This window comes from Rhinolophus ferrumequinum, chromosome 22, assembly GCF_004115265.2.
Source record: "Rhinolophus ferrumequinum isolate MPI-CBG mRhiFer1 chromosome 22, mRhiFer1_v1.p, whole genome shotgun sequence".
In the NCBI taxonomy this organism is placed as follows: Eukaryota; Metazoa; Chordata; class Mammalia; order Chiroptera; family Rhinolophidae; genus Rhinolophus; species Rhinolophus ferrumequinum.
In genome coordinates this window covers 9,870,854-9,898,797 of record NC_046305.1, presented here as the reverse complement: position 1 = coordinate 9,898,797, position 27,944 = coordinate 9,870,854, and the positions used below count along the sequence as shown (strand labels likewise).

The 27,944-nt window shown below is 46.7% G+C and overlaps 1 protein-coding gene across 3 annotated transcripts in view; it reads left to right on the top strand.

The window, feature by feature from the left end:
• The first annotated feature begins 7,753 nt into the window (after positions 1–7,753).
• The window catches only part of TNR (tenascin R), a 369,034-nt gene continuing 348,843 nt past the window's right edge, over positions 7,754–27,944 (top strand). For all 3 annotated transcript variants that reach the window (XM_033092050.1, XM_033092051.1, XM_033092048.1), the window contains exon 1: positions 7,754–8,142. The gene's annotated coding sequence lies outside the window, so the exon portion shown is untranslated. The remainder of the gene's footprint in view (positions 8,143–27,944) is intronic.

Sequence of the window (27,944 nt, the reverse complement as noted above, 5' to 3'; positions counted from 1 at the left end):
GTTTCCCTGGGTGATCCCTGGCCAAGGAGGGACACTGGTTACAACCAGCTGTGTCAGGGTGGGTGTGTCACTTTCCTGCTTTGAACCTTGGCACCCTCCTCTGTAAAATGGGACAGACAGTGAGTGGAAAAGATCAGTTTGCAGCTCTTTTTAGTTCTGACATCCTATAAGTTTATTATTTCCTTTCTTCTAGATACCTCTGGCTAGCAGCCCAGACTAAAACTGGGCTCTGTGTAGGATCTTTTTAGCTACTTCCTTACCAGGCCTTTTCATTCATCTTCATTCTCTGGTGCAGGATAAATGTACGTTTACAGCTACTTAGGAAACTTTTTCCTCCATTTTTCTTCCTTAGCTTTTAAATAAATGGAATCTAGTATGTAAAGTGCTTAGCACAATGCCTGGCTCATAATAATGTGTTCATAGATATATATAATATTCTATGTATATATATTATATATTCTCCTAATATGTATCTTCTTCTCACTTTTTCCTCTAGCCTAAACATTTGTGTCATTTAAACTACTTTTTATTTTTTACAATTCAGGGCCACTTAGCTTGCTCTTTGCAATAAAAAACTTTCTTGCGAGACCTGCACATCTGAATGTATGCAGCTCATATATTGAGGTTCACAGCACGGTGGGTCTTATTCCCTTCGAGGTGCTCAGCACCGTTTCTGAGGCTCCTTCCTCCTCAGATGCCGAGAACTCCCTCCCCCCAAGCCTCACATTCGATCCCAGAACACAATGTACCTGACGCAGAGCCCAGAGTAGAAAGTATCGTTCTCATTTTTCGAAGGGGAAATGTAAACTCAAGAGCCTACATACAGAGGATAGATGGGGAAGGCAACTGGCCTTGGGGAAGTGGCAGGTCCCCTGTTGGACCAAGATTAGAAGCTGTGCTCTCTGAGCGGCCTGTGGGTGGCGTACAAACGTCTTACAGGCTGACTCCTGGTTGGGGGTAGGGAGATCATGGAATAAACTAACCTGGACGCAACAACCCTTATCACCTCCTTCAGGAGCCCCATGGAAAGCGCATTGTCTCTGTACTTGTTCTAACTCTGCAAGCTAGTGTACTTATTAATAGAAGCATATAGAAAATGCCACGGCAGGGCAAACCCACCGCATTCACTCTGACAGCTGAAATAGGGAGGGACAGGCAGTGAAAAGTGTCACTTGTCTCCCATGACAAGGCCTCTCAATGTTGGGCTTTCTACCTCCATATCTAAGTCTTGGAATCTTATCGCACTCTGGCCACTGGAGAGAGGACGTTAAAGAAAGGAGGGTGGCGGAGAAGATAGGAGAAGTGTGGAATAAATATCACTGCAAAGAGTCTGTAAGGGGTCCGCTTCTTAAGGAAAGAAGAGGACAAAAGCCAAACAAGGAGAGAGGAGACGGAGGATGACTCTTTACGTAAGAGTGAAGATACAGAAGATGAAAAGAGATACTGGAAGTGAATATTAAAGATCTCACAGAAGAACCAGACATGAAGCCAAAAGTGCCCGTGGGTGCTGGTGACATCTTTCTGAAAATTGGAAAAATGTTCTTTTGGCCACTCTGGTGCCTCTGGTGAAATGTGTTCCAGATTTGTGGCACTCAAGCTAAACTAGTGGCCGATGCTTGCTTTAAAGGCTAATAACTTCTAAGGCAGATCCAGAATACTGCTGCCAGCAGGGACTCAGAGAGACAGACACCCTGTGGTTAAAGGAGTAGCGGGAGCCCCAGCGATCCAGCCTCAGAGAGGAGGAAGCCAGGAAGAAGAGAACGGCTGGAAGGGAGGAGATCAGAGAGAGGGCCAGTTCATGCCGTCTTTGCTTCAGTCACTTACCCACCCACCAAGGATTTAATGAGCTACCCCCGCATGTCAGTCACTGTTTTAGGCACCATTATCTCCGTTAATCTTCACTATATCCCTATAGTATAAATATTATTTTCTCTATTTTACAGATGAAGAAGCAGGTGCGCAGAGTACATTTCTTAAGGTAGAAAAGGGAAGGTTTAAATTTTGTTCTGCCTGATTCAAAACCTCACTGCTTGTAATAAAACACGCTACGAGGGAGCTGAAACCGACTAGGACATGAAATATGCTTTGAAGTGGCAATATTTATGGAACAAGTTTGCAACAACCAGATGCTGTTCTGGGCTTTGGGGTGCAATCCAGGCGGAGGCCCTGCCCTCCTGGGGTGAAGTAGGTGCAGTGGGGGATGGGGCAGTAAACAAATATTTGGAGTGTATGACACGCCAGCTAGTGTCAAAGTGTGACAAAAAGCAATGCTGGGAGGGGCCCTGGGAAGGTGGCAACACCGCTGGCCATCTGAAAGGGGGTGTCAGAAAAGCCGCTCTGAGAGGTGGTCTGGGAGCCGCGAGGGGCAAGCTCAGGTGCAAGTTCAGGTGAGTGACACACACTCAACAAGCAGCTGTGGCGTTTTTACCGTGTTTTGGACACGGCTCCTGAAACTTGCATACGTTATTTCATTTGATCGATACAACACCATGGAGAGGGTATCATTATGCCCCCCCCCTTTTTTAAATGAGGGAATTGAGATGTGAAGAGATAAGTGAATAGCCAGAGGCCGCACATCTTATAAGTGGCTAAGGAGAAGTTTAAACCCAGGTCTGTCTAACCCCAGCTTCAGGCTCTCATCTCCTGGAGACCACAGAGGTCTCTAGAGGCAGAAGCTGCCGAAGCCCATGGAGCCAAAGTTCAGTCAGGCAGGAGCCCAGGGGCAAGGGCTGAAGCCAGAAAAGACGTGTATTCGTAAAGCCAGAACAAGCAAAAGCCAAGTCAAGAGAGATTTTTTTTTTTAAGTGTATATTCAAAAATGCTTGGCAAATAATAGTGCGTGGATGGAACACTCATCGTAGTAGCTGCTGTTCCACCACCTGCACACCTCCCTGTGACAAAGGTACATTACCATCCCCAGTGTACACATGGGAAAACCCAAGAGAAGGCTGCCTTTCCCCGCTGACAGAGTGGAAGTGCCGGAGCAAGGATTCAAACCCAGGCAGGCCAGCGTGGGAATGAGCTGCTGTGCTTACGCTCTGGTGCCTGCAGGGAAGGCAGAGGGAGGTGTGAGCTAGGGGCCATCGGGGTGGGGAGGTGTCAGCTGCTGCAAAGTCAGGCTGAGGAAGACAGGAGGGTGGAGGGTCACAGAACAGCGAACCGGAACGGACCCTGGCCCTCCACACCTCATGCTGCTGCTAAGGAACTTAGGACGCAAGGCAGCAGCAGACAGCAGCTGGAGAGGGAGGAAGCCTCGTCTCTGCCACAGGGGAGAGGGCTGGGGAGGAAGTGGGGGCCAAGGATTTGACATTTCTATTATAATAAGGCCAACACAACCAGAAGACGAAACCTAAAAGAAGGCCTCCATTTTCCTCTTCAGAGACCAAAGGAAATGAATATTGGGGCTCCAAGAACAAATGAGAGTAAGTTTGTAAGGAAGGAAATCCATGCTCAGGGCAGCTAGGGGATATGGGGCAGGAAGTGAGGACAGCGCAGGGAGAGTGAGGGGTGAGGGTAGCTTTGACCCCGGGCTGCCTGACCGTGATGTGTTCCTGGAGCAGGAAAGGCACCTACCCCGAGTCCCCAAACATGCCCTTGTCTACAGGGAAAGGGGGAGAGGCTGACGCTATCCCATCTCATCTTTTGCTGCACTGAAGGGAGACATCTGCTTTGCTCTTGCTAATTTAGTGTGGGAAGCCTGGCCCGCTCTCGGGTGTGGATAATGATTCCTGCCAGCTGGCAGGCAGGCTGGGGAGCCAGGGGCCCAGTCGCATCCCTCCCTGGCTAGCATTCCATCACCCGGTGGCCGGCGCCCCAGGCAGGCTGCAGCTGCCCAGTCACCCTAAATGCCCAAGTCTCCCCCAGGCTCAGGGCTGCAGCCTCCCGGAAGAGGAGGACCCTGCTCCAGCCCTCGAGCCAGCTGTGCCCAGACAGGAGCCAAGAGATGAAGAGGTATTTGGAGCAGATGTTCCAGGCTGGGTATGCTGGGAGCCTGGCAGGCATGGGAAGAACAGATTTGTCAGGGACGGGCATGGTCCTGGGGTTGCCATCCTCAACCAGAGGGGCCCTCTACAAGCAGGGCAGCAGAGCCCATGCTGCCCATGGTGACAGGTCCTGGGCACAGCATCTCTCTACCTGGAAAAGCACAGGTAGAGAGATTACACAGGCTTCAGAATGAGTGTGTGCTCTGGGGCAGGCCCACCTCACACCTCCTGTGTTCCACCATCTTCTATGCCCACAAGGCAGTGGCTGCCTTTTGTTTCACTGGGCCTTCTCTCTGCTCTCCTCAAGAAAAGGACTGAGACCTCATACCTGTTCTAGCAGACTGACAAAGAAGGAAACGTTCACCTTTCTTCCCTGCCCCCCACTGGCATGTTTACCCATCCTCCACTCTGCTGCCATGCCCTAAGCACTGATCTATCCTTAGGCTCCCAGTGAAGCGCTCCTCACCCATGCTGAAGGCGTATCCCCTAAGAGGAATTTAAATTTTCCCAGGCTCCTTAGGAAAACCAGGGGCCAATGACGGCCAGCTTCCAAGAAGTAGACTGTGACAGAGGGGCTTTGTCTCTAAGAGTAGATCAGAAGCTCCGAAATCAACAACTGATGTCATCTTCCACTAACATATTATGAGCCAATGAGAAGTATGGTGTGGCTATTTACTGGATACGAAGACTTTAGTACAAGAACTAGAGAAGAAATATAAAATTTGATCCAGGGACCAAGGTAATAGAGTTGGGATTCATTCAGTCCTTAGTCTTCTTAGATTTCTCTCCCATTGATGGTCTCCATCCAGCAACTAGCACGTCCATGCAAATGGCGCCATAGCTGTATCACCAACCCCAGGTATTTGATCTCTAGAGATTTACTCCAACCACTGCCTAAACATCTCTAGTATGATATATACCTATCCCTCCCCAAATTTGATGTGTTCAAAGCCAACTTTATCCATCAACCTCACTTCCCCTCTACCCCTCCCAAATCTGTCCATATTCCAAAGTGTGACATCCTTCTGCCTACAATGATCTTTTATTCTCTTCTTTCTATGACCACTATTCTCACAACAGCTCAGATCTCCTGTCTTCTATGTATGAAATGCCTGGGTGCCATGGAGCACAGCATGGTTTGGCTGGGCTCTGTCTCCTGAACCCCCATTCAGAAGAACTCTCCTTCCTTAGCACTTAGTCTGAATCTCCTTTAGCCTTTTTTGCATCAAATATAAGTCTCTACTGTACCCCTGAAATATTCCTACTCTCCAATACACTTAGTAATTTCACATCCACCAGAAACAATCCTGCCATTCTGAATTTCTCCTTTTTTGTACTGATTGGTGCCTTCTTGTGTCTCATCTAATACTAATGGATCGCAATTCCAGCTTCCTTGCCGTCGCCACCTCAGCACTCAGGTACTGTATGCATTTTATTGAAACCCCCGTGACATTGTGTGTGATGATAGACGACAACGTGCTGCTTCACAAAGAGGATGATTTCGGAGTCACATGGATGAATATTAGACTTGGGTTCTCCATTTACTAGGTGTGTGACCTTGATCGAGCCACTAACATTTTCTGAGCCTCGGTTTCCCCATTTCTAAACAGGGTGCTGCTTACCTTGGAAGTCTCACACCGCGCTCTCTCACCTCTAAGTGAGCACCTGCTGTGCTGTGTGCTTAACTCTCTCCCCCACTCTTTGCTGCCTCAGCTTAGATGACACATTCCTCAGGAAGTACCCTGCTCTTCCAAGACCATCACGTCGGTCATCCTTCTGTGTGATCATTTGTTACATTGCATTTGCCCGTGTCCCAGCACTTACCCCCTGAGCCGAGTGGTCTTTCTTGCCCCTTCTTTCCCCTTTGAGGAACTGGAAACTCCATGAGTCGGGGATCACGATTTATTAACTATCATGTCCCATCTTTGTCCCGTTCCATCCACTTTTGATCCAAAGAAAGTCAGAAACAGTAAACCACAGTAGGTAAGGAATTCATCATTCTGAAATTCTGAAGAAAATGTCACCAACTCATTGAGTGCATTTTGCAACAATTGAGCTCACAGAATTGCTAGCCCCCTCCTAATATTGTGTTAGGCACTTGGCGACAATCTGCTTTTGGTACAGAAATCGAGTGACGTATCTTCTGAACTGATGTTAAAGCCCAATAGTTTCCAACTTCCTGAGATTGACAGCCCATTTTGTACATGTGAAACTACCCAAATCACCAAGAGAATTTGCTTTTTTTTCATCAGTGATAGCAATTTCCACAGTTTGTTTAGCACTGATAGTTGGAAATCATTTATTTTAAAAAACTCAGCCGTATATCAATTTATTATAACAATCTAGATACTTTGTCATAAGCAAAACTAACAGCTATGGTGCTATCTTCTATTTATTTCAGTTGCTGTCACTTCTGAAGTGTCCATTTATTGTATCGAGTGGTTCATAATGAATGCCCCAGGGTCAGATGGCCTGTATTTCAACCCCATCCCTGATATTCACAAGCTGTGTGATCTTGGGGAAATCCTTTTATCCCCTCTGTACTTCAGTTGCCTGGTCTATAAAACAACAATAGTAGCAGCTGCATTACAGGGTTATTGGATGGACTAAATGAGCTAATACATATAATGGCTTACAGTAGTGCCTGACGCCTGCTAACTACTCAATAAAAATGCTAGTGATTATGATTTGCTAGGAGTGAAGCAAGCATAAGTACAGCGTTTGCATAGGATCACTTTTGCTTTTTATTTTTTTTGTATTATAAACTTTTTATCAGAGAATTACACATGTATAATTTATACGTATACTTTTAAATTCCCTTCCAACGCTGAGGTTCTGTGTCTCTCTGTCATGCCCATCCCTCAGCATTCCCAGTCAGTAGGGAGGGGGCAGCATTATCCACATTTTACAAACAGTGCAATTGAGCCATACAGAAGCAAAATGTCCAGGGAGAGAGAGGCAGTCTGATATTAGAACGCAACTTTGTAGATGTAAGAACGAGGACTCTTTCCAGGATGCTGGGAGACTGTACATTTATTAAAGGGTGTGAGACATCCCTTAGGAGCCTGTGAGCAGTGACCCCTTGATGGCCCTTCTCTGCCACGGTTCTCCATGGATGCTTAACAAGGTCACTTTTCTTTCCATTTCTGAGATGATCTCAGGCTGTGGCTTTCCAGAGATTTTTCTTACCAGTGTTTCAAAAAAAGCCATATCGGGGCATTAGGTGAGGTGCCGGCTAGGTACTCTCTCCTTAAGAACTCCCGTCCTGGGTTACCTGGGTATGGATCTCTCACCTGGCTGCAAGCCCTGATGCTTTGGAGGCTGTATTTCTGCTGAGCCAGGACCTTAACTCACTTGGAACCCCCCCCCCCCCAACAGGATGTACCAAAACATTCTTTCCACAATCCTCTCACCCCATTCCACCCTTTACTTCTGCAACTGTGGGCAAAGGATCTGCAAAAGCTCCTGTCCTTTCCTTTTTCCTCCGCTTCTCTCTGTCTTCCCACCTGGGTTGGCCAGAGGGAGGAATCTGGCTGTACAGGACCCTGTCTGAATGGAAGCAGCCCCCCGGGAACTTGTGGGTACGGGGAGTGTTCTGTGTGGAATCTGGACGGTTCAAGACTCAGGATGCTTTCTTTTTCTGTCCACTAGGGGGCCGCTTGTAGGGGGATGGAAAAAACGGAGGCTTAAAAAAAAATCATGCTGCTGAAATTTCAGCAAGAGGGGAAAAGAGAGAGCGCGTGAGAGAGAGAGAGAGAGAGAGACGGAGACAACACAGCAGTCCCAGGCTTTCTCGTCTCCTTCACGTCAGAGGCAGGAACCGACTGTGCTAAGGCTGTTGGCACAGCACGCAGAGACGGAGAAAGGTGTAGACACAGACAGTGTGAGAAGGGGGTCCTCCTGACCCAAGGAATTACCACTAGTGGAGTAAAGCCGCCAGACTTTTTGATCTTATTTTGGTTGCCTCCTCTTTCTCTTTCCACTCTAGCCAGCTGGGGTTTCATTTCTTTCGTGGCGCCTCCTCTCTTCCCAGAAAAGGAGGAAGAGAAGGGAGAGAGGTGGGTTCTCTAGGTGCGCGCATCAGCTGGCTCCAGCCCACACAGGCAAGAATTCTCTTCGCAGGAAGCTCCTTACTCCCCTGCCGCCCACCCAGAGCCCGGTGAGTCCAGCGCACTTGCTCCTTTGATTTCCTCGCTAGCGTGATTTCAGCACCACGGAGAGCTATGAGATGCATTTTGGTTCCTGTGTCTCTGTGTGTTCCTGCAAGGCGTTTGGCACTAGGGTTTCATCTATCTCTCTGCTGCCAGTTGAGCCGGGTTCTGCGTAGGGAAAAGAAGGGCACAAAACTATGCCTACCGAATTAAAGGGGGATGTGGACTCTGGCCTTAGAGGTGTGTGTGTGTGTGTGTGTGTGTGTGTGTGTGTCTCTTATGCTGTTACATAAGACAGGTGAGGTCTGAGCTAAACTGACAGTGGGTTCCTGCGCGTCTCTGTGTAGGGCTGTTCTTTTTCTATGTAGATAAGAGGGAGGGTTGGGGGAATTAGTCGTGTGCACCTTCTTTAACTCTTTCCCGACAACCATAAGTCATCCATGAAGGGAAAGTGTTGCAAAGGAAATCTGGGGGGTTGGGAGTGGAGGTAGAGTTAAAAGTTATGCCCTTCTGAGAGAGGTTGGAAGAGGTGGTATTTTAAATGTCAGTTTCCACAGGATTCTCTGGGTTCTTGCTGTGGAGACAGCCCAATCTGACCTTTTCCTTTCTCTCCTGGTGTGAATCTGTGGCAAGTGGGCAGGTGCAACAGGTGAGCCCCAGGATGAGGTGGTCCCCAACCTCGTAGTGGTAGAAAAGTGTCTTGAGCTTTGCAGAGGTTGGCCAAGGAGGATTGTGCTACAGTTGCAAGGAGGCAGGAAATGTTCTCCACTTGGCTGTCATCCTTGACTGTGCACGGTTGGAAAGAGGACAAAGTCTGTTCTGCCCTGTTTTCTGCCAGGGGAAGACAGCTCAGGGGAAAGGTTTGTCTCTTCATGTCTGGGGAAACAGAACTGAATCTAGACAGGTCCTGACCTAGGAAGACGTGAAGTAGTACTATGTCCTCCAGCACTGAGAGACTCCACAAATGGGTTTGTCATTACTTTAGACTTCACTGCTACTTCTTTTTGCAAGGTGCTGCTCTGTTTCCTCTGCTTCCTGCCTCTCCGAAATATGTTCAATGAATTCCCCACATCTGCCTTCGGTTTGCCTTGGAGACACGATCTGCCTGCCCTCCAACCCTCACCACTTCAGTCTTACCCACAGCTGCCTGGGTGGGGACATTCCACAAGTGGTGTTGGGGGCTTCCTTCCATCATCCAAGTCTCCATGGAGCCAGCATCCCAAAGAGGATTTAAAGAGATGTAGCTGCTGGAAAGAGCAAACCTTGCCTTGAATCGGTCCCTAACTTTTTAAGGTTCTGGCCACTTTCTCCAAGAGGAGGGGGTTCACTCCTTCCAACACTCAATGAACTCTAGGGGGGTGTTTCTCTTGCTTTTAATTCAGCTCCCTGGGCCCCTCCTCCAAGCTGAACAAAATTCTCTCTGCCTCTGTTTGGGGAGCCCTCTGGGTGAGTGAAATGGCTCCACTTTTGTTTTGATTTGTTTTGTTTCATTTCTTCCCCCCCCCCCCCATCCTTGCTATGGAAGATCCAGAAACCTAGCCTCCTAGAATGCAGTGAGGAAAAGCATGAAGTCAGAGGTTTCAATGGTAGGGGGAAAAGACTGAAATAGAGAAAGCAAAGCATCAGAAACCAACACTGACTCATTCATATTTCAACTCTCCCAGCTCCTCCCACTCTTGAAATTTTTCAGTTTGAACAAGAGAGTGGATGGATTTCTGCCTGACATGTCTCTGAAGGATTGAAAAAAAAAAAATTCATGTCCCTGCAGCGGACCCCATCCGAAGCCACCATTTATTACTGAAGTCACCGTACTTAGCGGTCATTATCTCATTAATGCCGTTAAATTCTCCCTGAAAGAAGCGCTCCGTGTCATTACTGGGCCCATTTAAAATATGGGGAGACATAGGCATTGAAAGTGCTAGGCCAGAGGGTAGCAAAAGTGAAAAGAGAACTTCTGTTCTCCTAACGTCTCATCACTTGTGAAATGCGGAAGTGCTCGTGTGTAGGAGAGCAGGGATGGATAGTTCCCCAGTGGACAGATTTGCAACTGAAGCCATTTAGTGAGCTCAGTGTGGAGGAGTGGGTTTCCCTCTGGTGAAGAGTAAGAATCAGCCAGGAGTCTCAAGGTTTTGCTGGCCCTAGGTTCTCAGTCTAGAAGATGGCCAGCAGCCATGAGCTGTCTGGGCTGACTCTGAAGAGCGCCCCCCAGGCTGGTGGCCTCTAGGCTGAACTGGTGTCAGACACCTGGTTGCCACACTTGCCTTGTCCCAGAAATCCTAGTTGAAGACACATTGCCACACATGTCTCAGTTTTAGGTGTTTGATGCCTTTTCTGTCCTCTGAACCTTCTTTGGGAGCATCTCCACTGAGACCTCTGGGGCTCAGAATATGGGGAGGCTGACTAAGGAGCAGGAAACAGCTGGGCTCTGAGCACATAAAGAAACCTTAGGAGAGGAGTGGGAGACTGGACACAGACCCACCTCACTTATAAAACCTCTGCTCCCCTGGCAGCCCTCATCCTCACATCGGGCCAGCATTTTGGAGAAAAAGCCATTGTGTTCTCATACCCAGCCCTCGTTCACAGAGCAGGGAAGACTGCTGGGTTGCCTCTGAGATCTGGAGACAAGACATGTGGGGAAAGGCGGAGAGTAGGAGAAGGTCAGCATCCTGTCCAGTTCTGTGCAGCCGTGGGTTGCCATCTTTAACCTGTAGGTTTTGACAATTGCGTGCACTCATTTAACCACTACCCCAAACAAGGTATACAAAAGTTCCCTTGTGCTTCTTTCTAATCCGTCTTTCCTTCCTCTAACCCCATTACTTTCTGACTCCTACGGCCACAGCTTCCACTGCTACATTTTGCAGTGGGAATATATTGCTTAACACATTATTTAATAGATGTGTCGTGTAGACTCTAGACTTTCAAGGGAACATTTCAGAGGTCTGAGACTACTCTTACTGGGTGGACGGCAGAGAGGGTGGGACAGGGGTCCATTCTTTGTTCAAGTTTATGGTCATGGTGTTGGAAAGTCAAGTGGTCATTTCAAGTGTGTGTGTGTGTGTGTGTGTGTGTGTGTGTGTGTAAGCCACAGTTAAGTCTAAATAAGAACCACTGAAGCCCCTGCAGGCCCCTACCTCTGAGCTGACTGGAGTTATTTGATGGTACAGTACATGGAAATGATGTTACAATTTCTAATAAAAACTTGGACTTTAGCATTTAGGTGTCTGGGCATGAGTCATCCTGTCTGGGCTCCAGGAGGAAAGAGTACCCGTGGGAGATTACTAGGGAAAGAAGAGGAGAGTTGGCTGCTATAGTGCTTATGCCATGAAAAAGCAGCTCCATCTACAAACGTCGTGGCTTGGGTTGCTCTTCCTCCTTATTCAGGAGCGGTTTTAGAACCAGAAGACACTTTTCAGAGAATTACTTGCCATCGTACTATCATAGCTCCCTTCAGAAACATCTCCATTCATCCTGCTCCCATCCCTCCTGGTAGGTCAGGGTAAGGGGTCGCTCTTCTATTTTACCATGAAGAAGCAGTGGAGTTGTCAGATGTCCATGACTGGTAAAAAGGTATACACACACCAACCTCTACATAACCAGTCCTGACACCTCCCTTACCCTTATCTGTAGATTCTCTGTGTTCAGAGAATGTTAGATAGAGATGGGGCATTTTGTGCCCAATTCGAACATGAGGTCCTCAACTGAAAAAATAAATAAACAAATCAGAGGTTCTGACAGATGAAGCAGTAAATCAGAGTCTTTAGTAAAACCTCAAAATTTGTCCAAGTAGGTCACAGAGCTGTTTACCTGCTTGGGAGATGAAAAAGTCCTTCTGCCTCCCTTCACTTGGAGACTTTTCTGAGCACCTTCTCCTAGGCTCTGTCCCTTTCTGGGGGGTGGGGGTCACCTGCCTCAAAGCAGGCAGTGTGCATTCAGAACGAGCTCACTTATGGGAGTCTCCTTCCTGAGTCAGCTCTCCAGCTAGGATCCCAGAGTGCAGTGGGGGCTGCTAAGCCACTGGGTCATGGCAAGTTAGAAGACAGCCCCAGTAAGGGCTCCCTAATATCCAGGCAGATATTTGTGCAGAAACACAACCTCTGAGTGAATTTGCACCAGGCCACTTCCAGCAGATGACTTGGGAGAAGTCCATGGATACATTTTGCCTCTTCTTGACAATTGGCTGTTAACAGAGCTCAGATGAGACTCCCGCCTCACTGATGTTTCATCTTAAGCGCAAGTTCAGTAGGAAAGGGAAATTGGAATAGAGGTATTTAAAAGCTATTTCCAGCCATACATAAGAATCACTACATCTTTACCTTGGAACATGACTTTGGACTGGATTTGTATTGACACATGTAGAACGCAGCAAGCAATCAATATACCAGTTGGCGAAGGAAAGTTAAGCAGTCATTCCCTCTTCTCGTTCCCTCCTTTATTTTCTTGTGATAAAGTTTGCATACCATATAACTGACCATTTTAACCATTTCTAAGTGTACAGTTCAGTGGCACTAACTACATTTACGTTGTTGTGCAACCATCACCACCATCCGTCGTTACAACATTTCTATCTTCCCAAACGGAAGCTCTGCACTCAGTAAACAGGAACTCTCCACTCTCCTTCCCCGCCAGCCCCGCATCCACCATTTTACTTTCCATCTCCATGAATTTGACTCCATAAGGTACCTCATATAAGTGGAATCATACCATATGTGCCCTTTTGTGACTGGTTTATGTCTCTTAGCATCATGTCTTAAAGGTCCATCCAGGTTGCAGCATGTGTCAGGATTTCATTTCTTTTTAAGGTTGAGTAATCCATTGTATGTGTTCACCATGTTTTGATTATCTTTTCGTCCATGGATGTGCATTATGTTGCTTCCTCTTCTCCTTTGATTCTAGACAATTGCCTCTGCTTTATTCTCCAACAGAGTAGGAAAGGGAGATCTGACATGGCTCCCACTGGAGCTGAAATTCTTCCCTGTTCCTATGAAGACCAAGCAGGTGGCTCCCTAGAAGCAAATCAAAGAGGATAAGTGGGGTTGGTGCACTGCCCTCACCGCAAACCAAATGAGTTGGGTCTGGCTCTTGTACTCTGGCCCTCATTGTTGAGTATACGACAGACACAGTTGAAGTAGACGGGGGTCCCAAACTCTCTTCCACTCACCCAGTGGAGTGCCCCAAATCTTACCCCAGAGAGGTAGCAGGGAACAGGGAGGGGCCAGCCCTCACCGTGGGTGGGCACATCTCTGGGTCCTTCCCGCATTACGAGGTGAGACTCCACAATGAGAGAAGGAGTTCTGGGGTCAGGGACAAACGACCACAAGACTCATTCTAGGTTTCTGAAGGATTCTAGTCCTGATCTCCTAGGGACTTCTGTCCTCAGAGCAGGCACTGCCAAGCCCACCCCCATCTGGCTCCTATATTAACATCTTATGCTCTGGCTGTAGATGACTCCATAAAAGTTTGTTACCAGGACCCAGGAGGAATTCACAGATCTTTTAATCTAGATGAGACCGCATCTTACTACATGGTATGAAGAAGACAGAGAGGACAAATCCTAGAACATTGGTCCCAGGACTGTATGAACCCCGAATGGCTAATATTTGACAATGGCTTAGCAATGTCTCTGGCCTGGATTTTGGTCTTTGATCCTAGTCCTCCTAAGAATTCATATTCCCAGGCCCTGGCAGCTTGAACCTTTCTATTGTGTAACGATAATACTAGCAGCACTGACTTTGTACCTTCTATGGGTATCAGCCATGTACTTGGCACAAAGAATGCCCTTAATAAACTTCTGTTGTTATTATTAACAAGCACTTTAATTTACATTGTTTCATGGCTAGAAAACATGATGACATATACCCATTTTACAGATGAGGAAACTAAGGCATAGTGATTTAACTGACTTGTTCAACTTTTCACAGCTAAGAGGTGACAGAACAGGGACTGAAACCCAGGTTCACAGCCCGCGTCTTAACCGCTTTCTTCTATTGCTTTTATCATTCACTTGGCAACTAACGATGGCTCCACTGTGATTCCGCCTAAGCATCTTTAGAGAAATTTTTCCATCTTGCATTATCGTTAACCTTATATGTGAAAGTCTAGGTGCCTCTGCAGCTAGATCACCTGTTCTACGAAGGCTGGGAGAACCCAGCACAGGGCCTGGCACATAGTAGGGCCCAATCAAAACTTTCTCATTTGCTGTTGATTCTGCCCAATTTAAGTACGAGAGTTCCTATGCTTGTTTCCATTGTTTAATAATAATGATGATGATGATGATGGCAGCTATTATTTATGGAGTGTTTGTGACGTGCACTGGATTGGGCACTGCACATGGTACCCCACTGGAGCCTCACAATAAAGGGAACAGGTAACTCATCTGTTGGATGTTGCTGTTTAGACGTGGTCCATACCTTCTCTTATTTCATCCTCACAACATCCCAGGAGGAAGGTTGGCCAAATGAGAAAGGGAGACCCTGGTCACAGCTTTTCCCTATGAAGACCAAAAGGGACAGAACGCATAGATGAGGGAAACAGAGCCCCAGAATTCAGAGAGGCTAAACAGCTTGCCTGAGGACACACAGCCTAGTAGGTGGTGGGGCTGGTTTTGAACCTAGTCTGTTGGAAACAGAGCCCAAGCTCTTACTCTCCTCTCTGCTTCTGCTGTCTTAGCCACACCCTTTCCCACCCTGGGTGTGCAGCAAAAAGCAACACCTGGGGGTTTATTACCAGGATATGTGGCTTCAAATTCCTGTTCCACAATGTCCTGACCTTGTGACCTTGGGCCATGACTTAGCCTGTCTTAATCTGAGGTTCCTCATCAGAAATCTCTCCACCACCCTCCCCACCCAAAAATATTCTGTAGAGAATATCACATCTTCTTTCAGGGGTTCTTATGAGAATTAAATGGGGCACAAGTACAAAGCGCCTAGGACAGTGCAGAGACCGTAAATGATTGTGCCACTTGCTATTTTCTGTGGCCTGGGGACTGGGTGCCACCTGGGGCCTTGGCATTTTAACATGCTAACAATTACCTGGGCTGACCTGGATTTCATATTCTCCTCAAGAGCTAATGGGCTGGGCTGGCCGTTGTCTTACATCACCTTGATTTTAGGAGCATGTGTTGGCTATTTTTCCTTCTCCTCCTTTAGCACCAACAGCCTGGCAGGCTGATATTTAAAAATATCTGAAAGATGACTCTTGCCAATTAATTACCTGGAAATTGTACTAGTCTGAAATTAATTTGAGCCTTAAGGAGACACCAGGTTTTTGAGCCCCGCTCCACACTCGGCTGGAGACCACAAAGCCTAGGAATCCTGTCCTCTTGCCTTCCCCTCCCGCCAGATTCTTCTGCCATTCTGTGTTTTATTTATGAAACATTTTCCCTTCCTTTATAATTATGTTTTCCATAAGAAGTACATCAACAGCCACCTCCTGGCTGGGCGAGAGTAATTGTGTGAATTTTTTGACTGTGTGCAATTTCAAAGGCTTGAGTTTATATAGATTACCTTGAATTTATCTCCGTAAACGCATCAGGAGAGAAAGCTGCTGCCTGCCTCCTGATGTACTGTAAACCTCGTAGCCATTGAACACCTGCATCTGTGTACGGTCTGTTTATCTAAATGGATTCCCGTAAAACAGATTCATTAATAAACCAGATTTTGCCAGCCTGCCTGCCATCTCCTATGAGCCTGTCAATACCAAGGTCAGCAGTGGGGCCCGGGCCAAGGGACAGGTGTGGAGAGGAAATCAGCTGACAGCCGGGTGCCCTCCACCTCCTCCTGACAGCAGGCCGGGCCAGCTGTGAGCCAGGGGTGAGAGAGGAATGGTAGGCAACATCAGAGCGGGGAGCCCCGCCAGCAGACGGGGCAAAGCTCTGAATACCAGATGAGAGCCCTGCAAATGGTGATGCCGGAGAGGGCAGAGGCCACGCGGTCTATAAGGGGGCGGTCTTCTCGGTGCCCCAGTGTCTGCCATCGGGAGATGGAACTAATAAACCCAGCCATGGAACCTCTCGCTCAAAGCCGTATATATTTATAGAGATATAAATGAAGTTTAAGGCCGATGAAACTCACTGTAAAAGCAAAAGACTTCATCTGTATCTAGACTTCAGGAGCAGAGCAGTGCAGGGCTTCTCCAGCCGAGAGCCACCCACGTGCACGCCCCCACGTGCACGCGCCCACGCGCTCCCGGAGCAGCCTTGGGAGTGGGGGAGGCATCTGCAAGTGAGGCTCCCGGCAAGGATGCCTTTTATCTCTGAGGGCTGTTTAAAAGCAGCGAGGAAAAAGCACTGCCAAAATTAAGTGGCTTCAAACATCAGGAGTCTGGCTTTACATAAAACAATTTGGGGGAGGTTGGCTTTTCAACTGCCTCGGAAGCTGCCAGGTTTCTGCCCCTCGTAGCTCCAGATGGGACACGGCCATGAGACTGCAAAGCTGGCCCTGCACGGCCTCGCGCTGCTGTCCCCACTGCCTGCCTTGCCGGGCTGGCAGAAGTGCTTGATGAAACCCTGCTGAACAAGGTTTGAATCCTGTCTCTGCCACTGACAGGCTGTGTGGCCTTGGGGGAAGTCACCTGACTTCTTTGAGCCTCAGTTTCCTCCCCTGTGAAACAGGGTAAGTAGTTCCTACCTCTCAGGATCGCTGTGTGGGTGAAATGAGATGTCATTTTCTACACTGAGGCTCATAACAGCCCTTAGTACATAGAGGTCTCCCGTCAATAGAATTTTTTCTTGATGGAAATGACCATGGAAGAAGGCGTACATTTTGAAAATAGAGGTGGAGTCCCATGGCTACTTTGACGTATTTTCTCCCCTCCCAGGTGGGAGCGACACTGTGTGGCCTGAAACTGACCAGAGGAGCAAGTGCCTTGGGATGACAGGCAGAGGCTTTGACCCCGGCCCTCTTTTCACTCCACACCAGCTCTCCTCACTCCTGCAAAGGCCTCCGGGCCAGAGTGCCTGGGGCAGCCACTCAGGTGATGGCTGGCTGACCAAATAAGATGGCTCTTACCTTCCTGGAAGTGCACCTGTGACGGACCCGTCTGCATGCCTATAACTGGCTCCGTGGAAAGAGCAGGGCGGCAGTGCTGCTCACCAGGGCACAGGTCCCTAAGAGGTGTGTGGGGGTGGCCAGGGATGCCCTTCCAGACCTGACCTTCAAGAGGTCAGCAAATCATGCCAAGGGCATGGCATCCTTCATCCAAGGAAGGGGCTGAGTGGAATATTCTGGAAAAGAGAGCCAGAAAAGGGGACTGTTGATCTGGATCCTGATATGTACAGATGGGGGTGGGGCGGAGACCACTATCAGTCAATCTCTTATTAAAAATGATCTGAGCACCGTGCGAGAGTTATTAAAATGCGAAGAGTGTGCCAGACCCTCCTCCCCACCCCACCCCCTTTTTCATTTGTATTTTATCAGCTTAATTTAGTGAGAATGAAAGGCTCAGGCGGCCATCCTTGGAGACTGGGAGGGACAGGGAAAAAGCCACTGGGGAAGGTCTGTGGTGGCTTTCCTGGAAGCATCCTCCGTCCAACCCCACAAGGGTCCCCTCCCAGGATCCGCAGCACTTCCTCTATGTGGCTGGAGCCCGGGAGACAGTGAACAGTTTGGAGCTCGCTCTCTCTCTGCACATGCATCCATCCGTTGCTTCTGTGCTGTCCAGACAGTGTCCTGGGTGGGGGCCCTCTGGTGACCACATTTGACAGAGGGGCCCAGGGATCTCACTGGACACACACAACTCTGCCACGGTAGGAAGCTTGGGAGGAGACCCACTCCTGCTCCTTGAAACATTTTGCCCTTTTCCTTTTAAGTTATTTGTTTTAGATAATAGACTTGTGTTGTTTTGTTTACGTTATTGTATTTTTTAAAAGTTAAATGTATTGGGGTAACATTGATTAAAAACACAATCTAAATTTCAGGTATACAGTTTTATAATAAGACATCTAATGGGGTGGGGTGACTTATGCTACCTGGGGTGCCCCATTAACTAGAGAAGGAACACCATACGCAAAGGCTCAGAGTCAGAAAGCATGTTGGAAGGTAACTGAGAAATACGATGTAGCTGGAACACAGGATCATTGGGTCACGGTGACGAGGTGCTCAGAATGGAGGGAGATGGTGCTGAAGAAGGAGATTGGAATTTGGACCTTCCTGTAAGCGTACCCACGGAGAGAATTACCAACAGCCTGGGTGCTGTAGGTATGAAATCTTAAGCCATGTTGTAGGATGCAAGCAAGCTTGTTGCCTCTTGTGTCAGAAAATTAAAGGCACAGCCTAAGCCAATTTTATTTGTTGAGATGTTCTTTTATATTAACCATATCTTTTACTGCAACATCTCCAAGCCAGAGAATGATGGCGGAGACTTGGAGGGGGATGGAGGGGGGGCCCTGCAGAAATCCACATCCCTTATCTGACAGAACACAGGGAGGCTGAGCTGCTCTCTTTTTAAAAACTTGAGGCCAGTTCCCAGCCGCAGGACGCTTTCTCTACTGCCGCCCAAGAAAATGACACCCCTCTGATTGTAATGCAGAGGTTACCAGTGATATTGTTTCATGAGACTGAGGAACAGGGAACGAAAGAAAAGCCCCCGAGACCAGAAACCTCGAATGCTCATTCTGTTCACTTTAACTGTGGCTTGTTGAAGAAAATCGTCTGCTCTGTTTCTTCCACTCCTTCTCTTCTGGAGAGTGGATGCACCCGGGAGGCTCCCACGCCAGGTCCTCGGTCCGAGGAAAGTGCTTTCCTATTGATTTGTGTGTCAGCAATTCAAATGGGGGTATTTATCCTGTGGCTGAGCACCTAATAAAAATTTAAATTATCGTTTAAAAAAACCAGAAGGGAGGGAAAAAAAACCCTCAAGGAACAACCTCAGAAGGAAAGTAAGAAAACAGCCACACGCACAATTCAAGGGCCTCCGGAGGGAGCTGGAAGACGAGGATTGAGGATTGAAGTTTGCCAAGATGTGCCTCGGGCCCTTGCATTTCTCCTTTTAAAAGCCTCTGTCTCCCATCCAAATGCCTTTCCAGGCTTTGCAGCTCTGACCTCAGACCCGGCTTCATTACTCATTAGCTATGGGTCTTGGGCAAATGACAGATGTTTTTCTCTGAGCCCTCCTGTTGCATACATAGGAGAAAACAACGGCGTCATACACACGAAGCTCTTGGAGCAGAGCCTAGCACATAGTAGGTGCTCAACAAATGTTTTGTTCCCCTTTGCAGATGCCCTAGTCCAATTCTTTCTTAAAAGCCAGGCCCTATAGCCTATTAAAATCTGATTGCAGCCAGCTGCTGCCTTACTTGAAAGGTTCTGAGCCACTAAATCACACCTATGTATAAATGATTGATAATAAATTAATAGCTTAGGTGGCGGCCCTTATGGAAAGCAGAAGGAAAGAAATGAAGGGAGCTTTAATAGCAGAATGTTGGAAACCAGTCACAGGCCTTCGCAGAGGTATTTAAGGCAATGGGGCTTTTGCAGCATTAAATCATGCCTATTAGGAAACCACCGCTTGGTCATCTCACCACAGGTCAGGAAAGCAGTAAATGGGTCTCTGAAATTTTAATGACAGCGTCAGAGGGCCACCCTCTCCTACGACCACATCCTGACTTTTGACATCACCTTCTCCAAAGTCCTGATCTCAGGCTTGCCAACTCCGGCCCCTCCTCTTCTTCTGCCCTACTGTGCCAAGTCCAGCAATTACACAATGGAATCGATGTCTTCGAGCCCCTGACTTCTTTTTCTTTGCTGTCCATTGCCTCACTTTACCAGGCTTAGATTCTGTCCTCTCTTTCCCATTAATCCCTTGCAAAAACCTCTCTGGACCTCTTGTCCTGTACTCACCTGAGAAAACGCCAACCTGCTGAAATCCGACGACTGGCCGTGCTTACATCTCAATCACTGTACATTGCCCGAGAAAAACAGGTAGTTGTGTGGACTGTTGTTGCTTTGCAATTATGACTGTAAATCTCAAGTAGATCCTGGGAACAGCCTGTCGAGTCCATGACACCTTCCTCGTATGTTTCCATTTCCACTCTGCAAAATGACAATTTTACATTTTTCTCCAAAGACTGTCTACCCTTACCTGTAACATTTCTTTTCCAGCTGAATACCTTATCAGGTACCTTAAAGACAGGTACTCCCTCATCTTTCTGCCACTGACTCCACACCTCTAGCTGTCACTGTGCATGTCCTTTGGGTTCCCCCTCCTTCCTTATGGGTGCCATGGCCCTGCTCCTTGCAAAGGACCTTGTATTTGGACCTCATCACCTTGCACTTCTTAAAGACTTCATTCTTATAAGTCTCACCATTCCTCTCTTGAGTCTTCAGTTTCTTTTTCACTGCTGCATTTTCCTATAAAGCGTGTAAATGTGCTCTGATATCTCCCACTTTAAAAAAACATGAAAGCCTCTCCTGATTCTACGCTCTTACCAGTTTCCAGCCTATTTTTCAGCTCTCATCAAAATGTTCCCAATTCTCATCACTGTTCCCAATTCTCACTTCCAGTGTCTCTTCATCCAGTCAGGCTCCAGTGGCCTTCATGTTGCCAAATATCATCGGCATTTCTCTGTAACTTTCACACTTGCCCTCTCGGCATTGTTGGGCAATTATTCCTTTCTTTAAACCGCTATCTTCCCCGTGGCACGGGTGACACACACTTCTTAGATTTCCTTCTATCTCAATGGCTACTACTTTGATAGTCTCTCTTTCTTTACTCCATCTCTAAAATTTAGAGGGCTCTAGAATTTAGCTGTGAACCTCTTTCTCTTCTCTAGTCTCACTTTCATCTCAGGTGACCACACACTTGTCCACCAATTAGTTACCCAACCCACGCCTTTAGCTCTGACATCTTTCTGGAACCAAGCTTAGAGCACCCAATAGGCTACCTGGTGTATTTACTTTGATAGTTGGTGAAGTCCTCCAACTTTCTTGCATCCAAAGAAAATTCTTGATTCATTGATGTCCTAGAGTTGTTCCTCTTCTAGTCTGGCTCTTCTTGCTAAAAGGTACTACATCTACCCAGTTGCTGAAGGACCCAGAAGTCATCTTTAACTCCTCTTTTCCCTCACTCAGCACTCCATATTCAATCCATGAGCAAGTGCTGTTGACTCCCTCTAATGAACTTTCCAAATCCTTCTTCTAATGCCCCAGCTCTCACTTGCAAAGGCCCCCAGCTATTGTTCCTGATCCCACTCTTCCCCTGGAGCCAGTCTATACCTAAAACCAAAATGATTTATTGAACATTTAAATCAGATTATATTCCTTTCTTTCTTAAAATCCTTCAATGATTTCCCTCACACTCAAAATAAAATTCAAATGTCTTACCCTGATCAACAAAATATCTATCTCTTTGACCTTCATTATACCACTCTCACTACTGTTCACTCTGTTCCAGGCATACTAGTTTATCAAATGCCAATCTCAGCACCTCGGGACTTCTGTTATATCTGTTCCCTAGAATTTACAGAAATCTTGTGAAGCATCTAATTCAATTCTCTTATTTTATGGACAAAGAGACTGAGGTAAAAGAAAGGAAATCTCATAGCAAGTCAGTGGTAAAGCCAGGACCAGGTCCCTCGATCACCCACAGTGTTCCTTCCACTGGAGAATGCTGGGTCATCGCTGCCCTCTGAATGCTTCCTTAGTGTCTCGTCTTGTGAGCGGCAGAGACCTCCACCTTGGTAGAAGCATAGATCTGGGATTTGGTTCAGTCTTGGTTATAATGTTAATCAAGTTGACCTGGTTAGTTTTAAGCACCATTGTGGAAATTATCCTTGAAAGTTACTATGGAGAGATTTGGAATTTTTGACAAAGATCTCATGGATCTAAAATTTCTGGACAATATATGACTCCTTTGGAAAAGATTCACCATTTTTTTAACCCTACGTGGACTTTTTAGTAGACAACAAGGTCAAGCCTTCATCAGTTTTCTTATCATTCCCTAAGCAGACCCCTCAGCATAGCATGGCGCCTTTCTCATCTACAAGTGGTTTGGTCAAGAGGATCTCCATTTCGGGCTAGCATAGATCTGTGGCCTCTTCGTGTCCTTATTTTCACTTGGCTGTCACTTTGTACATGCCGTATTTGGGCTCAGTCAAGCTGATTTGCCCAGTTCCTCCCACTTCCACCTCTCTGTTGATTTGCCTATAATCAAGGGTTATTTGTATCTCAGATTTAGTTCACTGAAAAACAGCCATCACTTTGAAGGACTTCATATCATGCTATCATATAGATTATTTTGGAAATCTAAGTTTTGTTTTGTTTTAAAATACCCAGGCTTTGTTATACTGTGTGATTACATTTTTTCTTTCTGGTTTTCCTCTTATATTCTCTATCACGGACCTGACTTTGGGCTTTAAAAGTCTACCCTTCAAATGCAGATCTTGCCCCAAATGCAGATCAGGCTGACCTGCCATCAACAAAAAGGGTATCACTCACAGAGCATATTCTGCTTTGTATATGTACTTTCTCTGACCACAGACAGGGAGGGGAGAAGGGCTTTTCTTGTGCAAACTATATGAACAACACCCTCTAGTTCTTATATGACTACATGTAATTTAGGAGACGGGGAAGGATATTTGGGGTATAATTTTACTATCATGTGGAGGTTCAGGCCCAAACTATAGAGAAGCTCTCAAATCAAAATTTTAAACTTAAAAAATATGAAATAGCAACAACCTGGACATCATCCTACAAGTCCAACGATTCCACCAATGATATTGCGACTCTTCCTTTCTTGGTCTTTTGCAATCTGGCCGTATGTAATGTAGAGTGGGTGCCCATGTCATCTGTTTGAGTAACGAGTCATTGGCTGCTGTTTGTCATTTATTCCTTATTGGGTATCATTTGAGATGTTCTTGAAGATTGGTGTTTTAGCCTACCCGGTGGCACTAGGAACTTTATGTGTTCTTCTTTCATCATATTTACTATCATTTAAATAATCCATTTTCTGCTTCATTTACTTGCTCATTCTAGGAAAGAAGTACGGGAATCCTCAGGGTGGCTCCTAAACACTCTAATCTTTTTGTCTTCATTGCATTTTTTATGTACTTGACACCTCAGAAACATTCTCCCACTATTTCGCTTCCATTTCCATGACGCATTCTGGAATGCAGAAATGAACACATTGAAGAGTCCTCAGGTAAGAGACACTGGTGTTCCAGAAATTGTCCTAGGTTCTGAATATCCAGGAGTGACGAAGACTCTGAGCTCATGAAGTGTACATTCTACGGGAAACGTGACAAATCCATTGCCAAGTTCCTATGGTTTTAACTCCTCAGTATCTCTTATATCTGTCCATTTCTCTCCATCTCTAACTTATTCAAATCTTTATCATCTTTTCTACAATTGAGAGAAGCTTCCCACTAGCCTCTCCACACCCTCTCTTGCCTTCTTCTAAACTATTCCTACACCTTAGAGATCTCATCAATTTGTGTAACTGATCATGTCCCTCCCCTGCTTAAGACCTTCAAGCACCTCCCATTGATCTTAAACAAATATCTTTAACAAGACTGCATGGTCCAGCTCCCACCTCTCCCTCTAGCTCTGTTCGTTTTCACTCTCTGGGCTCTAGCCACACTGGACTCCACTCCGAGACCCCCAGGCTTCCTAGGATCTGTTTGTTCTGTGCTGTGTTCTTCCCTCTTTTCCTTCTTCCTCTCCCCTCCATCCCATCTCTCCACACCTTCCTTCCTCTGCCTAACTCATCTTCCTCTACAAATATCAGTTCAGATGCTCCTTCTTCCAGGAAGCCCTCCCTGGATCCCCAGACCAGGCCTGGTGCCCCTGTCACATGCTCTCATGAACTCTTGAAAGTTTCTCTTTATTATTTAAAGTTTTTAAGCTGTGGAATGAAACGTATATACAGAAGCATACATAAAACCTAAATATCAAATTTAATAATAATTTTCCTAGTGCCCTGGAACTGCCATAGAGGCCAAGCCCGAGAACATCACTAAGATTCCCAGGACACCCCCGTCCCCTTCTTTCTGATCACAAAGCCCTCCATCCCCTGGTGTCCTGACATCAGGGTCAGACTTTCTTTACTTTTAGTAGGTTTAGAATCTATCTGCTCAGAAATATGTATGTATATATATATATATGTATATGTGTGTATATATATATATATATATATATATATATATATATATATATATATATATACTGTACGTTAGGAGATGGGGGAAGAGGGATATTTGGGGTATAATTTTACTACCATAAATCTATAAATATATTCAGATGATGCCAAAAAGTGTATACACATTTTAAGAAAGGAAAAAGCTGTATTAAAATGACACTGATGGTAACCATTTTGAGCACTTCTTATAATTGCAGAAATCAAATGTGACTTGTATTCATCTTTTGTCATCGGTATATATGGAGTATTACAATTTTAATACAGTTGTTTCCTTTCTTAAAAGGTGTGTACATTTTTTGGCACCCTCTGTATTTATAGTTTATATATTAATATCAATTTTATCAAAATATTAAAAATAAAAACATCAAATTTCATATAAACATATCACATTTATCAGCATATACACACGAATTGTTTATACATAGGACCCCTTAATTAATCTCCAGTTTCCCAGTGGTTGGTAGGTTCCAGAAGGTCAGGGGTTGTGTTTATTTGCTCACTTTGTCTTCCCAGGGTCGTTCTCAATTCCTGGTGCACAGTAGGTCTTCAATAGACACCTGAAGATTGAGTAAATGAGCTGACACTCAGGGAGACTCTAAGTAGGAGCTGAGCTGTTATGAGGGTCCTGATGAGAACTGCATTTCAGAAGGGGGGGCTACAGATTGGGGGTTGGGGCATCCCCTGCATAGGAAGAACATGTTCAAAAGCAGCTTCCACTCTCTTCCCAGAAACTTTAAATAAATAACAAAGGTGACTGAGGTAGGCCCTGTGGGGAAATAATTCTGTCTATTTGTGCATCTATTTATTTATGTAACTATTCATTTATCTATCTATCTATCCAACCATGTAATGTGCAAATATGCACCTATTAAAATAGACTAGGAAAATAGAGCATCGGAGAAGAGCAGGGTAGGAAAAACGATAAGTGTCGCACACGCAGGCACAAGTATTGGCCTCCATTCGTGACCTACAGGAATAAACCCTGTCAGCAACTCAGACCAGAAGATGGTGAGAAAATAAACTGTGTCTCGGGGATTTGATTCATGAGGGAGAGAAACCATGGCAGGATCATGGAAACACATGAATTATTCACAATTCAAACTAGGTAAGGGGAAAGAGGAGGAGGGAATGACCAGGAAACACACAGCAAGAAAATGAAGCTCTCTATGCCAGGGAGAGGCCCAGAAGGGTGGCGATGGGAGCAGCCTAACATGAGGACTGAAACCGAGGGACAGAGGAGGAAAACCAGCGTGTCCCTCAGACAGGTTAGCTGAGAACACCTGGTGGGAATGAGGGGGACTCTGTAGTCCTGGGTGGGTGAACTGAAGGAGTGTCCGTGTCTCAGAAAGCCCGGGAGTGGCAGCCCTCTGCTCACGATGGAGTTTAAAAATAAACCCCGGTGCCAGGTTCACTGCTGTCCTGTGACTGCAAAGGAGGAGACAGTCACCTCCATTCAGCTGGGGTGGCAGGCTGGTATGTGCAGTGGGGGAGTGAGGGCTAGTGGGGCTGAGAGTGGGGTAGAGATGGGTCAGGGGGGTGGCGGGGTGTCACCCTCTGAGAATCATTGACCTGCCCTCGGGCTGTGTACAAGTGTGTGAGAGATGCAGAGCTAAGGAGAAAAGACCAAGTCTGTTCCTGAAAATGAAAGAGAGCTTCAGCATGGTGCTGAAGGGAGAGGAAGCCCATTGTGAGTAAGAGACCTGGAGAGGAAGGTGACTGGACGTCAGGAGCTGGGTAAGTGCAGGAGTTGAACAAGAGAGGAGCCAAGGTGTATTTAGAAACAGGACTACTGCTAAACTGCTTCAAGTGAGAGTCAAGTGAGAGGCAGCCAGGCAGCGTGTGGGTGGATCCATCTGGTTTAAAGATTTGGTGGGGGGCCCTCGGGAGGAAGTGGGGGGTCGGGGCGGGGTTCAAACACAGCCGGTGGGTGTTTGGTTACCCACTAAGAGCACAACTTAGTGTGTCCGTAGTATTTACCAAACACATGCTATGTGCCAGGCTGCGCACACAGAAATCGGTCTGCTCTCAAAAAGCTTACACTCTGACTCGAGGAGACAGATAATGAACATATAAGCAAAGAATCAAGTGAGATTAGTTTAGATAGAAATCAAAAAGTGCTATGAAAGCTGTGAAGCAGGGTAATGTGTTAGAGACTAACTAGGCGTGTCGGGAGCTGCAGGGGGCTGCAAGCATGGTCAGGAAAAGCCTCCTCGATGAGATGGCATTTGAGTTGAGCCCTGACACGTGAGCAGGAGTCAGCCTCATGCATGTCTGGGGGAGCGTAAAGCAAAGAGCTCAGAATGTTGCTGAGTCAGGAGGACAATGGAACAACTCAAAATCCAGGTCACATGACCTCAGCAAGCCTCAGTTTCCTCGATCTGAAAATAAGAGTGCTGGACTAGCTGATTGCTAAGTCCTGCTCAGAGTGGCATATGGTCTCAGGAAGTGTTCTCAGAAAAGATGGGGCTTGACCTGGATCTTGAAGAAAGATCCTCAAAGCACCAGTGAGGTCATTTAAACCAGCACCAAAGGTAGATAGTTTTCTAAAACCTCTAATGAGAGCAAATAGGAATATGTGCTTTTCCCCTGACTGAGGCGGGGTCCACCAGGCAGGAAACTGTTGTCCTAAAAGACAAATTCCACTGCTCAAATTCCACTGCCTCTGGAAGCTCTGTGGAAATGAAAATCCATTACTTCCTGTTCCCATTGCAAAATACCTCTATTTGGCCACTTATTATGCTTTTTAAAGTAGTTAACCAACCTCATTTATCTATCTACTTCCCGTATTTATTTGCATGTTCCTTGTTAATCTCTGAGCCCCAAGCACAGTGCCAGGCTTGGGGGCGTTGTGTCTTCATGGAGGCTGAAGGACTGAATAAATCGTGGATGGGAGGCGTATTAGTCTGCTCAGGCTGCTATAACAAAAGACCACAGGATTTAACAACAGGAATTTGTCTCACAGTTTTGGAGGCTGGCAGTCCAAGATCAATTTGCTGGCTGATTCCATTCCTGGTGAGGACTCTCTTCCCGGCTTGTAGACAGCCACCTTCTTGCTGTGTCCTCACATGGTGGAGAGAGGGCAAGCGTTCTGGTCGCTCTTTCTAGTATAAGGACCTAATCCTGTCAGATCAGGCCTCCACGCGTAGGACCTCATTTAACCCTAATTCCTTCTGCAAGGGCCCTATCTCCAAATACAGGTCCATTGGGGTTAGGGCTTCAACACATGCATTTTGGGGAATACACATCGGTCTATAACAGTACGTGAGGATGGAGTGAGTACAAAAGCTCTAGAAACAGTCTGAATCTTCCTCTTTGGACAGAAGCATGTTGCTCAGCGAGGAAGTGCTGGAAAGATTGCAGGGAAGTCACCTACCAGGCACTTGCACGCACAGGAACGTTCCCCATATGGAGGCCCCGACTTCTTCAGCAGTGTTTTCTCCTATGACCATGTGGACCTGGCAGACGTGGGAGGAAAACACACTTGGCTCCATTGGGGTCCACTTCAGGGCAAGTAACGAGAATCAGATCTGTGTGTGAGTGCTTGTTTTGACAATGGGAAAGGTGTTGGGCGTGTGGGAAGGGAGAGACAACAGTGGGGAGATAAAGGAACATTTGGTGTATCTCCCAGCGAAGCCTCTGGGGCCATTCATTTCATCATGGCTTTTCTATCGCGGGATGCTGG